This window comes from Schistocerca gregaria, chromosome 10 (genome assembly GCF_023897955.1).
Source record: "Schistocerca gregaria isolate iqSchGreg1 chromosome 10, iqSchGreg1.2, whole genome shotgun sequence".
Lineage (NCBI taxonomy): Eukaryota > Metazoa > Arthropoda > Insecta > Orthoptera > Acrididae > Schistocerca > Schistocerca gregaria.
In genome coordinates, this window is record NC_064929.1 from 188780935 (window position 1) to 188791312 (window position 10378).

Sequence of the window (10378 nt, forward strand, 5' to 3'; positions counted from 1 at the left end):
GCATTCAATGTTTGCAACAGTGTTTCGCCGTTTGTCTATGGTCGTTTTTGGGAGCAGAAAGTCATGAAGGACGTACTCGAAATGTTCGGACACCAGACTTGGAGGGAAATGTGAGTATCCCTGTAAAAGACGACCGTCGTGTTTTTTCCAGGCAGTTGACCCGCCAGTTAAGCCGGACTACCGTGTCGAACACTTCTACTGTGCAGTGCTTACTAGCGACAAACTTTCCATATCGGGAGCAATTTTGCCACTGGATTCTTCACCAGACAATCACATTTCAGGGATTTGTGTCATCCATCCTGTTCACAGATGAGGCCACCTGTACGCGGAGTGGTAGCTTCAACTTTGATAACAGTCATGTGTGGGATGGTATGCAGGACCCCCATGGTATGGTGGAAGCGAATCATCAGCATCGGTGCAGCCGGAATGTGTGGGCTGCGATAGTAGGAGCCCCTATTCTGGGACCAGTCTTCCTTCCACGTCGCCTAACAGGCTGAAATTGCCGGTTTTACTTGCGGATGACTTTTCCTCCCCTGCTTCGAAGGGTTATGTGGCTACTACCTGAAAGTGCTCCAGTCCACTTCGCCATTAACGTCCGGACGCATATCAATCGTGTCTTCCCTGGTCGATGGATCGCTCGAGTGCGTTCAGTTGCATGGCCTACTTGTTCACCGGATCTCAACGCGTGCGATTTCTGGTTATGGGGCCATCTCAAAAGTATCGTGTATGCAGAGCCCATTCCAGATGTGGAGACACGGAAGCAGCGTATTTGTGCTGTCTTTGACACTGTTTGGATGCACCTTGGCCGATGTGAACGCGTCAAACAGAACATGCTACGGCGTGTACAAGCATGCGTTGAGGCACATGGAAACCATTTTCATCACATACTGTAACTGTTGCTGCACGGTACAGCGAGTATTAGACAGCCGTCTCTGTAATAATATGTGATTGCATAAATTGTCTCTAGCACGGATACTGTACATTCCAACACATAAATTCATTAGACCTTTTTTGTTCCGTATCCTCTCATCGATGAATGTCTAGAGTTTGTGCACGGAGGAAACAATCGCCCTGTATATGAATACATATTTTACAATTAAATAATTTACAATAAATTGCAATACGTAATGTCGGGCTTCTTTCTTTAATTTATTTCCGTGCACATGAACTCCAACAGGGAGTAATAGCTTCCGTGTTAGCAAAAATTAAATTTAGTTAATACTTCTCTTAAATTCACGGTCATTTCACATCTGGAAAATTCTTGAAGTTACAACAAAATATGAAGTATTTTATAGAGTCATTAAATATCTACGCTGACAGAAAAAAAATCGCAAGAAGCGGTTGTGCGACACAAACGAAAGTTTGTTGGCTTGTTTCTATCAGTCGCTTTTTGGCCTCAGCTAAGTCTCCCAAATCTAATATCAGTAGTGAAGCGAGAGAGGGGCTCCGTTTACTTCGGAGAGATGAAGATCTTGTTGTATTAGCAGCTGACAAAGGAAATGCCACCGTCGTTCTGAATATTATCGAATATCATAGAAAAATGATATTACTATTGGAGGACAGTACGTACAAATGTCTTAAACGGGACCTAACTTTGACGTACAGCAGAAAAACTAAGGAGCTACTGAAGAATTCCGATCTACCAGATGATGTTACATAAAATCTCAGGTTGTACGGACTACCGAAAATCCACAAGGATAATCTTCCCGTGAGACCTATTGTCAGTGCAGTTGGTTCTCCTACCTACAAGCTGGCCAGATACTTAACAAAGTTGACGTCTCCTATAGTTGGGACACTGGACTCGCATTCGGGAGGACGACGGTTCAATCCCGCGTCCGGCCATCCTGATTTAGGTTTTCCGTGATTTCCCTAAATCGCTCCAGCCAAATGCCGGGATGGTTCCCTTGAAAGGGCACGGACGACTTCCTTCCCCATCCTTCCCTAATCCGATGAGACCGATGACCTAGCTGTCTGGTCTCCTTCCTCAAATAACCCCCCCCCCCCCCCCTCCTATAGTTGGCAGTTGTAAACATCACATCACATCAAAAACTCCCAGATGTTCATTGAGAAAATCAAACAGATTAGAGTTGGTCCAAACTACATTTTAGTCAGCTGTTCACAATTGTTCCTGTGGAGGACACTTTGAAAATTCAGGCTGATCTCTTTCATCCTCCGGCATGTGATGGCAACCACCTACTTCTGTATGGTAGTAAATTTTATGAAATGACGGACGGTATGGCAATGGGCTCTCCATTTTCTCCATCATTGGCTAAATTTTTTATGGTGAGTTTTGAAGAACGTCTCGATTCAGTCCATCCTTAGTTCATCGTTACGTTGACGATACATTTATGGTCTGGCCACACGGCGCAGTAGCTCTCGAACAATTCATGTAACACTTTAACAGCATACATCCGAACATTCTGTTCACTGTAGAGATGAACAAGGAACGAAGTTTGCCGTTCTTAGAGGTTTCAGTACAACGACAGGCGGACGGGCGTCTCGGCCATTCTGTGTATCGAAAGTCGACGCATACCGATTCATATCTTAATGCACAGAGCTTCCATCATCTCGTTCAGAAGAGAGCCGTTTTGAACACGTTGATATATAGTGCAAAAAATGGTTCAAATGGCTCTGAGCACTATGGGACTTAACGTCTTTGGTCGTCAGTCCCCTAGAACTTAGAACTACTTAAACCTAACTAACCTAAGGACATCACACGACACTCAGTCATCACGAGGCAGAGAAAAGCTCTGACCCAGCCGGGAATCGAACCCGGGAACCCGGGAAACGCGGGAAGCGAGAACGCTACCGCACGACCACGAGCTGCGGACACACATAGAGCAAAAACTGCTTCTGACGAGGACCACTTAAAGTCCGAGATTGACCATCTGAAGTACGTTTTACGAAAAAATAGCTATGGTGCGCGCAGTTCTCCAAGAAAAGTGAAAATGCTGCACACTTACAGGATGAACCACCTATTGCGGAGCTTTCTTTTTGTGGCGCTGTATCTATTAAAATAGTACCAGTCCTGGGTAGACAGAGTATAAGACCGATTTTTCGTTCTAAGAAAATTAAGATGTTGCGCCCTGTTAAGGACAGTTTCGGCCTCAGGGTCCCTGGAACTTGCAATATCCGCTATGAGTGTCGGGTCAGACCCTCAGTACCGTTTCCGACCGCTGTGCAGAGCACAAACGGCATATTAAAAATAGAGAACTAGAGAAATCGGCAGGCAACGGCCTTGCCTCAGTGGCTACACCGGTTCCCGTGACCTCACCGAAGTTGAGCGCTGTCGGGAGTGGTCGGCACTTGGATTGGTGACCATCAAGGCCACCATGTGCTGTTGCCATTTTTTGGGGTGCACTCAGCCTCGTGATGCCAATTGAGGAGGTACTCGAGCGAATAGTAGCGGCTTCGGTCAAGAATACCATCATAACGACCGGGAGAGCGGTGTGCTGACCACACGCCCCTCCTATCCGCATCCTCCACTGAGGCTGACACGGCGGTCGGATGGTCCCGGCAGGCCACTCGTGGCCTGAAGATGGAGTGCTAAAGAGAAATCGGCAATTCCGGCGCACAGCCTCACTAACAAACATAAAATACTGTTGGATGAAAAAAAAAATTCCCATGCCTCCTGGTACTGGGATTCTGTTGCTAAGGAGGCTGTTGAAGTAAGAATGAGTGAGAAGAAAGTTAACCGCTATAGCGGATGTTATCTGAGTGGTGCATGGAAATGAGCGCTCGATGCAGAGAAGCAGTAGAGACACTCCTTGCAGTGTTTACGTTCCCACGGAAGCGATTGCTCTGCCATCGTTGACACTGACACCGTCTGTGACAGCAGTACGTAATCGCCGACCAATCAGAAGGCGCCCACGGGCTATATAAGGCCACCACAACAACAGTGAAGACAGTTTCTCCTGACGATGACGCCGGAGGCTATCGAGATTTTGTCCCGAATTGAAGCGGGAAGAAAAGCGAGAATGTTTTATAAAAAACATTTGCTTTTGAGAGTGCAGTCAAAAATTACTGAGAAGTAGTAATCGAAAACTCACTCTTCGGATCGTGTAGGGTACTTCCAGGTGACGTAGGATTGTCAAATTAGACAAGAAGCAAGGTTTAGCAGCAGTTTTACAAGTGAAAATGCGAAAATTGTTAATTTGTAGTAAAATATTACGAATCAAGTACCTTTTTTTTCTCATTTGTAGTCCGACTAACGGATGTCCGAACATAACACGTCTTCCGCTCAGGAACGCGTACAGTTATCAAGTTGAAATTTATGTCACGTTTTAAGGGGATCGGTCTCCTGAAGGTGTACAAAATATAAGCTCCGCAGTCAATGCAATCAAAAGATGCTACGATTTACGTCATGTATTTTAGTAATAGAAAACACATTCATCGAAACACGTAGGTATTTTCAGTGTCCTAGGATCGTCATATTTGGCAAGCTTTAACTGAAATTGTATACGAGAAAATGCAAAAAGAGTTAATTTTAGGTTAAATATTACGAAAATAGTACGTAATTTGTCATTCGTTGCCCCTTCTATCGATTAGTCTGTACATCACTTATCTTGTTTTCAAGTATGGGTAGATATATCAAGTTGAATTTTATGTCACGTACGAGCACTAAGTGTTGCAGTCCTTTGGCGACGAAAAATTATAATCTTCTAAGTCTGATTAATCAAAACCTACGGCTATTTATTTCACATATTTTGGTAATCGAAAACTCACTCATCGAACCCTGTAGTGTGACTTCGGTTGACCTAGGACCGTCAAATTTGGTGACAAGCGAGATTTAACAGCAGAATTACTAGAGAAAATGCGGAAATTTGTTAATTTGTGATAACATCACACGAAAAAATATCTTTTTTGTCACTTCCTGGCAGATTAAAACTGTGTGCCGGACCAGCACTCGAACACTGGACCTTTACCTTTCGCGAGCAAGTGCCCTACCATCTGAGCTACCCAAGCACGACTCATGCCCCTTCCTCACAGCTTTACTTCTGCCAGTACCTCGTCTCTTACCTTCCAAATTTTACAGAAGCTCTCTTACGAAACTTGCAGAACTAGCACTCCTGAAAGAAAGGATATTGCGGAGACATGGCTTAGTCACAGCCTGGGGGATGTTTCCAGAATGAGATTTTCACTCTGCAGCGGAGTGTGCGCTGATATGAAACTTTCTGGCAGATTAAAACTGTGTGCCGGACCGAGACTCGAACTCGGGACCTTTGTCTTTCGCGGGCAAGTGCTCTACCAAGGTTCACAGGAGAGCTTCTGTAAAGTTTGGAAGGTAGGAGACGAGATACTACCGGAAGTAAAGCTGTGAGGACGGCGCCTGAGTCGTGCTTGGATAGCTCAGTTGGTAGAGCACTTGGCTGCTAAAGGCAAAGGTCCCGAGTTCGAGTCTCGGTCCGGCACACAGTTTTAATCTGCTAGGAAGTTTCATATCAGCGCACACTCCGCTGCAGAGTGAAAATCTCATTCTGGATCTTTTTTGTCTTTTGCTTTCCGATAAACTAAATTTAGCTCCATCATGTAACATGCCTTCTTCACAAGAAGGCCAAATTTGGAGGTCGTTTTACAGGATATTTAGATGAACCCTATTACAGGCTCCAGGCAAGTGGTCCGCCAACATGCTGTGAGCCAAAGTACGATTATGTGTATCCTGCATGACAAGCACGTCATTATTTATCACATGAAACTCCAAAAAGACCACTTGGAACATGTGTCGTGACTTGAATGCGACGAATCTCTTCTCCGGAAAGGTTTGCTGTCATTGCATGAACACCGTCCGTTTCCCGACACATACCCATAGGATATTTTCCCCCTTTCCACTCGGGAATCTGTCGCTGCAGTTTGTCGGTTTTATGAATGTACACCCTGTATATACAGAACAGTGTTTCCAGCCCAATAACTTTTAAACTTTAACCTCTCAATTTTTCAAACAGAACCGAGGGTAAACAATGGCCTCTGCGCCTTTAGTAAATTACGATATCGTAGTGTAGGTTGGTACAGTTCCATTATAACTTAATCAAGTTTAGCGCTGTCATTTTAGCTTTGTATCTTATATACACACATCAAAGTTTTGCATCACCCTAGTTCCCAGGTGTGCTGAAGATAGAGATTGTGAATATTGTATCACAGACGCAGTCCCTTTGATTGTTCAAATACGCCCAAAGATGTAAGCAACCATGCACGAGCAGCGCCTGTTAGACGAAGGGGGTCCGACAGTTGACCCAGTCATTTCACGAGGATGGAGGTACACGACTCGTGTTGTCTGAAGTCTAACTATGACTAGACGGTCAATATCGCGGTTCGATCGCGTCCGCATTGTTGCTTTGTGCCAGGAAGGGCTTTCAACTAGTGAAGTGTTCAGGCGTCTCGGAGTGAACGAAAGCGATGTTGTTCGGACATGGAGGAGATACAGAGAGACATAAACTGTCGAGACATGCTTCGTTCAGGCTACCCAAGGGCTACTACTGCAGTGGATGGCAGCTACCTGCGGATTATGGCTCGGACGAAACCTGACAGCAACGCCACCATGTTGAATAATGCTTTTTGTGCAGCCACAGGACGTCGTGTTACGACTCAAAATGTGCGCAATAGACTGAATCATGTGCAGCTTAATTCCCGACGTCGATGACGAATTCCATCTTTGCAACTACGACAACATACAGGGCGGTATAGAAGGACCTAACAACACGCGGAAGGGACTGCTCAAAATTGGCATCACGTTCTCTTCACTGACTAGTGTCGCACATGCCTTCTACGAGACAATCGTTGGGAGCGTGTTTGGAGGCAACCAGGTCAGGCTGGACGCCTTAGACAAACTGTCCAGCGAGTGCAGGAAGGTGGAGGTTCCCTGCTGTTTTGGGGTGTCATTATGGGGGGCTGACGTACCCTGCTGGTGGTCATGGAAGGCGCCGCAACGGCTGTACGATATGTGAATGCCATCCTCTGGCCTAGAGTGCAACCACATTGGCAGCATTTTGGGGAGGCATTCGTGTTTATGGACGACAATTCTCGCCTCCATGGTGCACATCTTGGAAATAACTTTCTTCAGGATAACGGAATCGCTCGATTAGAGTGGCCAGCATGTTCTCCAGACACGAACCCTATCGAACATGCCTGGGATATATTGAAAAGGGCTGTTTGTGGAGGACGTGGCCCACCAACCACTCTGTGGTATCTATGCCGAATCGCCGTTGAGAAGAGGGGCAATCTGGACCAACAGTGCCTTGATGAACTTGTGGATACTGTGCCACGACGAATACAGACATGCATCAATGCAAGAAGATGTGCTACTGGGTATTAGAGGTACCGGTGTGTACAGCAATCTGGACCACCAGTCGCTCTGTTTAGGCGGCGTGTGTGCAGGTTCTACCGTGTCAGCCTTGGCCTCGCTGTATGGCGGTACAACATACAATGTGTGATTTTCACGAGCAATGGAAAGGGTGGAAATGATGTATTTTGATCTGTATTCCAATTTTCTGTACAGGTTCCGGAACTCTTGCAACTGAGGTGATGCAAAACTTGTTTTGATGTGTGTGTTAGTGGCCTTGCTGCAGTGTAACATTCGTACCAGTCAGATCGGCGAAGTTAAGCGCTGCGGGCTTGGCTATTACTTGGATGGGTGACCGTCTAGTCTGCCGAGCGCTGTAGGCACGCGAGGTCCACTCAGCTCTTGTGCGGCAAATTGAGGAGCCACTTTATTGAGAAATTGCGGTTCCGGTCACGAAAACTAACAACGGCCGGGAGAACAACGTGCTAACCGCACTGCCGTCTATATCCGCATCCTGGACGCCTATAGGCTGATGATGACGGTCGATGAGAACCATTGGGCGTTCAGAGACCTGTTCGGACGGAGATTTTTTTAAAAAATCTTATGTTCTAAGGTAAGGTAGTGTACCTCATTTCTCCAGTTTTTGACACAAAATAATTTTTTAGTTAATAATTTAAAAAGCGAAAGATGTTAGGGACAGTTTCACCCAAATATTTTTATGATTACCTCCCTGTTTAGAACGTTCTAATGGAAAGAAACTCTCAAAGAGCATTAGAAATGTGTTAAGGAAAGCATGATATTTGTCATCTATGTTATCGGCTCTATAAACATCCCGCCACCCTTGTTCCTTGTCGTACCACGACATGGCCCGACTCATTCATGTCTGTGGATACGAACCAGGACGTTTAGTGGACAGTTTCTTACATCTTCAGGACGAGAATGCATCTTTCAAGAAAACAACATCTTCATGTACAGGGCTGCACAAGTACGTTCCCAGTCTGATGAACATACAACCATCCAATCCCAACCCGACTGGTCTCGAAATTGTCCTGATCTTAAAGTCAAATTAAGTGTCTGTTTGGTACAGCAATGTTCTCTTTTTTTTGTGTGTGTGAGTTGTAGCGAGAGGGGGGGGGGGAATGTTGGGGGGGGGGGGGGGGGGGGAAGGACCGAGGGGGCTGGAACGCGATGGCGTTCATCAGTCTTCTGACTGCTTCGATGGATCCCACCACTACTCCTGTGCCAACCTTTTCATCTCAAAGCAGCACTTACATCTTGTGTCCTCAGTGATTTGTTTGATGTATTCCAATCTGTGTCTTCCCTTGCAGTTTTTGCCATCTAAAGCTCCATCTGTGATATCTTAACGTATTTACAAACATCCTCTCCATTCCTAGAGTCAGTTCTTTCTGCGTATTTCTTTACTCTCCGATTCTGTAGGGAATGTCATTCCTTACCTTATATCTCCACCTAATTTCCATCATTTTTCTGTAGTACGACTTCTCAAACGCTTCTGTTCAGGGTTTCCCACAGTTCATATCTCACTGCCATATAGTGCTGTATTCCAAACGCACATTCTGAAAATTTCTTCCTCAAATAAGGCCTATGTTTAGTACAAGTAGAATTTTCTTGAGTAGGAATGCACTCTTTTCCTGTGCCTTTCTTGTTTCGTCTTCGACATTGCTGCCAAAAGTGCAGAATTCATTCTCTTTGTCTACTTCGTAGTTCACAATTTTAAGGTTAAGGTTATTGGCTAATTTCGTTTCTGCTACTTCTAATTGCTATCGTCAGACTTAGATTTACATAAATTCATATTCTGTACTCATTAACTGTTCATTTCACCCACTACGTCCTGTATTTCTCCTTGACTTTCACTGAGGGTAGCAATATCGACAGATTATCTTATCTCTAATAATCTTTCACCCTGAATTTTTCTCCCACTCTTGAACCTTCCATCTATTTCCATCATTGGTTGTTTGATAGTCATATTCATCAGTAGTTGCGAAGGACTACATGCCTGTCATACAACCTTTTTAATCCTTTCTTCTCTTTCCACTGTTATTGTTCCCTCTTGGATTTTGTACATATTTTATATTAACCGTGTTTCCCTACAGCTTCCTCCTATATTTAGGAGAATTTCGAACGTCTTACACTATTTTACACTGTCGACATGTTCCATGAACGTGACTTTCTTTTTCTTCAGTCTTCCTTCCATTATCAAGCACAATGTCAGAACTGCCTCTCTGGTGCCTTTACTTTCCCTAAAACAAAAATGATTATAATCTTACAAGTCCTCAATTTTTTCCCCATTATTCTGTATTTTATTCTCCTCAGCAGCTTGGATGCATGATCTGTTAAGCTGATTCTGCAATAATTCTCGCATTTATCTGCTCTTGCTATTTCCAGTATCGAGCGGATGATATTTTTGCCAACGTCTGATGGTTTGTCTGGCAGACTCATAGATTCTACATACCGACTTGAACAGTCGCTTGGTTACCATTTTCTCTAATGAAATTAGGAATTGGGAAAGAATGTTGCCTATACCTTCTGCATCCTGCCGTCGCAAGCCTTCCAAAAGACTGAAATTCTGACACTAATACCGAATATCGTATGTTTTCCATATCGACCCTCAATTCTTCTGTCACGTCTTCAGCCTATAACTCCCTCTAATAAAGGCCGTCGGTTTACTGTTTCCATCTGGCCGCTCTTTCCTCTGCGTTTAACAGTGGAGTTCCCACACTGGAGTTTTTAATTTCATCGAAGGCTGTTTTGAATTTTCTCTTCACTGAATCAGTGATTCCGATGACCATTTCTCTTCCGATTTCTTCTGGCAGTCACCGTCACCAAAATTTCTTAGCTGTGCTGGGTCTGATGTACGATGACTGGCTTCATCTGGATGTAGTTCATATGAAGAAACTCGTGGACGCTCCTCTTCACGTAACTGAAGACCTCAATGCACGGTACTACACCCCCCCCCCTCCCCTCTCCTGGGCTCGGCTAATTTTTGTCAATGAGGCTGTCTACAAGTGCAATACAGAATCAGTAGACAATCGTAGAAACTAAGAGCATATTTATTATATACGCTCCATGAAGGACTCATCCAAA